We start from the raw sequence: 5,433 nt of genomic DNA, 5'->3' as shown, positions 1-5,433 counted from the left end.
TTTGGTGAGAAACAGAGTTGATTTAACGTGATTCGGACGTCCAGTTGAGAAAATAGTAACTTAAAGTGTTCTTGAGAATTTCATTTGATTTGGTGCTAAATTTAGAGTTCTAGGTGTTATTTTGGCGATTTGATCGCGCAAGCAAGTTCGTATGATGTTTTTAGACTTGTGTACATGTTTGGTTTGGAGCCCCGAGGGCTCGAGTGAGTTTCGGATAGGCCACGGGATATTTTGTACTTGGAAATCTGGTTTTTTCTGCAGAGTCTGGGTTCTGGCATGTCCTTCTTCGCGTTCGCGAAGGTCCTCTCGCGAACGCGAAGAGTAAACTGATGAGGCAGGGATTTCTTCTTCGCGAACGCGAAGGCTTGGTCGCGAACGCGAAGCGATGGGGGCGTTACCCTTCGCGAACGCGACAAGCCCATCGTGAACATGTAGTGTTAGGCATTGGGGAGGGGGAGTCAGCCATTCCTTCATCGCGAACGCGAGCAATGCCTCGCAAACGCGAGCTGGGTCTCGCCAACGCGAAGGCTTGGCAGTCAGTACCCTTCGCGAATGTGACAGTGCTCTCGCGAACGCGATGAACACTGTCGCCCAGCACTTAACAGAATCCAAAAACGGGATTTTAGCCAAAAATTCATATTTCTCAGACACCAAACGGTGTGAGGCGATTTTTCAAGAGTCATTTCTTCCCCAAAGTGTTGGTAAGTGATTCTAAATCATTTTCTTTCAATTACCCATTACATTTCTTCAATTTTCAACCTAAAATCTAGAGTTTTCATGATAGAATTAGGGGTTAGGGTAGAAACTATGGATTTCGGGAATTTGGGGATTTAGACCTCAATTTGGGGTCGGATTCCCAAACCAATTATATATTCGGCCTCGGGGATGAATGGGTAAATGAATTTTGGTCCGAACCTCGGGTTTTGACCAAGCAGGCTCGGGGTCGATTTTTTTTGATTTTTTGGGAGGAAAATTTGGGAAATTTAACTTATGAAATATAATTGATTCCTTTAGCAATATTTGATATTATTGAGTCATTTTTGAATAGATACGAGTGGTTTGGAGGTGAATTCCAAATGAAAAGCTGTGATTGAGAATTAAGTGGCCTTCAGAGCGAGGTAAGTGACGTGTCTAACTTTGGCTTGAGGGAATATGTATTATGTGTTCATTTGCTACGTGTTTGGTTGTTAAATACGATGTATAGATGAGGTGACGAGCATCTATGCATCGTTGTCGAGTCATAGCATGCGAGTGAAATTCTATTCTTGTCTATTTTGTAGCCTTAAATTCTACTATACATGCTTAGCGGGTTATTTGAAATGTTGGGTGACTAATATCTGGTTTCACTGAGATTTGGTAACTTTCGAATATTTATTCAAGGTTGAGATTACAATGTGCTATTGATTATGGGTAAAATACCGGTTTCTTTGTGATACTCTTATCTATCCGTTGTTATTGATTCTGTGATTGGTGAGGAGGAGGGTAAAGCATGAAGGGTGATGCCGTGTACATTATGAGAGGTTTAAAGCACGAAGGGTGATGCCGTGTATATTATGAGAGGTTTAATGCACAAAAGGTGATGTCGTACCGTTTTATTTATTTATTTGGTGAGGTTGAGAGTAAAAGCACGAAGGGTGATGTCGTGCAGTTTTCCTTGTTGTTTTAATAGCTCAATTCGTTTAAGGATTTTCGGTTTAATTCTATCTTTTTATTATTCTCTCTCTTTATGTTGTATTCCCCCACTGTATGTTCCCTTCCCATTATTTCTATGTTATTTCTTTATTTATTGTTATGGCCACTAGTAGGATTATATTGTTCAGGTTATATGTGGGTGTCTTGTCTTAGCCTCGTCACTACTTCCTCGAGGTTTGGCTCGACACTTACCAGTATATGGGGTTGGTTGTACTGATGTTGCACTCTGCACTTCCTATGCTGATTTTGATACCGGTTCAGGTTGATCAAGATTTGCTATTGGTCCGCTATCCGGAGACTCAAGTTAGATCTGTCGGCGTTCACAGACCTTGAAGTACCCGTCTATCTTTTATGTCCTACTATTTTCTTTCATTCAGATAGCTGTATTTCTTTCAGACTATTACTTATAGTAAATTCTAGAATGCTCGTGAATTGTGACTCCGGATCCGGGTGTAGTAATTAATATAGTTTTATGATATTCCGCACTTATTATATTTTATCTTAGTTAATTATTGTTATTTAGTGAATGGAAATAAGGAATTGGTTTAACGATTTTCTAACGTTGGCTTGCCTAGCAAGTGAAATGTTAGGCACCATCACGGTCCCGTCGGTGATAAATTTTGGGTCGTGACAGTTGGTATTAGAGCACTAGGTTTCCTAGGTCTCACGATTCACGAGCAAGCTTAGTAGAGTCTGGAGGATCGGTACGGAGACGTCTGTGCTTATCTTCCAGAGGCTATGAAGTTTAGGAACAAGTTTCACTTCTATTCTTCTCCGTCGTGCGGTTTTGCTTTCTTAATACTGATTGAACTCTTCTACTCATATTCTCTTGCAGATAGCGAGAACACGTACCGCTTCCTCAGTTAAGCAATAGCCAGAGCCTCTAGTGATAGCTCCTACGTGGGGCAGAAGTCGAGGACGAGGCCGCGCTAGAGGCTGAGGCAGGGGCAGGGCTCAGCCTAGGGCCCGAGCAGCAGCCCCGGCAATGGAGACTCAGATAGAGCTCGTCGAGGAGGTTCCAGCCCAGATTGTTCCTACCGGACCAGCTCAGGTTCCGGAGGGATTCATTGCTACCCCAGTACTTCAGGACGCTTTGGTCTGTTTGGTGGGCCTTATGCAGAGTATGGCCCAGACTGGCGCATTTCCCATGGCACCAACAGTCTCTCAGGCTGGAGGAAGAGACCAGACTCCCACCATTCCCGCTCTGGAGCAAATAGCTCCCCAGTATCAGGCTCCAGCAAGTCAGCCAGTCGGATTAGTTCAACCGGTTATTGCGGCATAGGTCGGAGATGGGTCAGCTATGTCTTCTGAGGCTTTATAGAGATTAGACAGGTTTATCAAGCTCTTTTCTGTTCACTTCAGTGGATCCCCAGGAGTATCTTGACAGTTGTCACGAGGTTTTACGGAACATGGGTATAGTGGAGATTAATGGGGTCGATTTTGCTGCATTTCAGATGACTGGTTCTTCCAAGAAATGCTGGAGAAATTACTTGTTGACCAGACCAGCTGGGTCGCCTGCTCTTACTTAGGACGAGTTCTCTCAGCTCTTCATAGAGAAGTTTCTGCCTATCACGTTGATAGAGGAGCGTCGCCGTCAGTTTGAGCGTCTCCAGTAGGGAACTATAACTGTTACTCAGTATGAGACCCATTTTGTGGATTTGGCCCGTCATGCCATTCTTCTGCTTTCCACCGAGAGAGAGAGAGGGTAAGGAGGTTTATTGATGGACTTGCTCAGCCTATCAGATTGCAGATGGCTAAGGAGACTGGGAGTGAGATTTTTTTTTAGCCGGCTGCTAATGTCGCTAGACGGGTCGAAATGGTTCTTACTCAGGGAGGTCAGTGGTCTGACAAGAGACCTCGTCATTCTAGTGAGTTCAGCGGTGCCACATCTACAGGTAGGAGTACTTTTGGTAGAGACCATCCTCCCAGGCTGTTTCATTTAGCGCTCCAGGCATCCCACGACACCTCAGGTGGTCGTGGCCCTCAGATGCATTATTCCGACCAGCTAGCCTACAGTGCACCACAAGCTCCTATTAGTGCACCTCCACTCCAGAGTTATCAGGGTGGTTATTCAGGTCGACAAGGTCAGTTTCAGGGTCAACAGTCACAGCAGCCGAGTTTATGTTATAATTGTGGTGATCCAAGGAACATTGCTAGATTTTGCCCTTGGGCAACGAGTAGCTCACAGCATCAGAGTTCTCGTGCTATGGTTCTGGCACTAGTTTCTGCACCACCTGCTCAGCCAGCCAGAGATAGGGGTCAGGCAGCCAGAGGTAGAGGCCAGACTGTTAGAGGTGGAAGTCAGGCCGTTAGAGGTAGAGACCAGCCAGTTAGAGGCCGTCCCAGGGATGTAGTTTAGGGTGGTGGGGCCCAGCCCTGGTGTTATGCTTTCCCAGCCAGGCCTGAGGCTGAGTCATCTGCCGTTGTTATCACAGATACTGTTTCAGTTTGCAGTAGAGATGCTTCAATTCTATTTGATCCGGGATCTACTTACTCCTATGCATCATCCTATTTTGCTTCCTATTTGGTTGTGCCCCGTGATTCTTTGAGTGCTCCTATGTATGTGTAAACACCAGTGGGAGATGCTATTGTTGTAGATCGTGTTTATCATTCGTGTGTGGTCACCATTGGGAGTCTTGAGACTCATGTAGATCTTCTACTTCTTGACATCGTTGATTTTGATGTCATACTTGGTATGGATTGGCTGTCATCTTATCATGCTATATTAGATTTTCAGGCCAAGAGGGTGACCTTAGCCTTGTAGGGGTTGCCTCGATTAGAGTGGAGAGGGAGTCTTGGCCATTTTGCCAGAAGGGTTATCTCTTATGTGAAGGCTCGGCATATGGTCGGGAAAGGGTTTCTAGATTATTTGGCTTATGTCCGCGATTCTAGTGCGGAGGTTCCTTCCATAGATTCGGTGCCGATTATTCGTGGGTTTCCAGAGGTGTTTCCTACAGACCTTCCGGGGATGCCACCTGACAGGGTTATTGATTTGGCTCCGGGCACTCAGCCTATTACCATTCCGCCATATCGCATAGCCCCTCCACAGTTGAAAGAATTGAAGGAGCAGTTTTAAGATTTGCTTGTTAAGGGCTTCATTAGACCTAGTGTCTCGCCCTGGGGTGCACCTGTGTTGTTTAGGAAGAAGAAAGATGGATCGATGAGGATGTGTATAGATTATCGGTAGTTGAACAAAGTCACCATGAAGAACAAATATCCATTGCCGAGGATTGATGATTTATTTGATTAGCTTCAGGGTGCCAAGGTATTTTCAAAGATTGATTTGAGATCTGGCTACCATCAGTTGAGGATTAGGGCATCCGATGTTCCTAAGACAGCTCTTCGGACTCGGTATGGCCATTATGAGTTTCTAGTGATGTCATTTGGGCTAACAAATACCCCAGCAAAATTCATGGATTTGATGAATCGGGTGTTCAAACCCTACTTGGATTCCTTTGTGGTTGTGTTTATTGATGATATCTTGATCTACTCCTACAGTAGAAAGGAGCATGAGCAGCACCTTCGGATCGTTCTTCAGACTCTGAAAGATAGCCAGTTATATGCTAAGTTCTCAAAATGCTAGTTTTGGTTGAGTTCAGTTGATTTCTTGGGTCACGTTGTATCAGCAAAGGGTATTCAGGTAGATCATAAGAAGATTGAGTCAGTCCAGAACTGGCCTAGACCCACATCAGCTACATAGATCCGTAGTTTCCTGGGTTTGGTGGGCTATTACCGTCGATT

The sequence above is a fragment of the Nicotiana tomentosiformis genome, chromosome 10, assembly GCF_000390325.3.
Source record: "Nicotiana tomentosiformis chromosome 10, ASM39032v3, whole genome shotgun sequence".
Taxonomy (NCBI): Eukaryota; Viridiplantae; Streptophyta; class Magnoliopsida; order Solanales; family Solanaceae; genus Nicotiana; species Nicotiana tomentosiformis.
The sequence above is the reverse complement of the archived record's forward strand: the minus strand, read 5'-3'. Positions refer to the sequence as shown.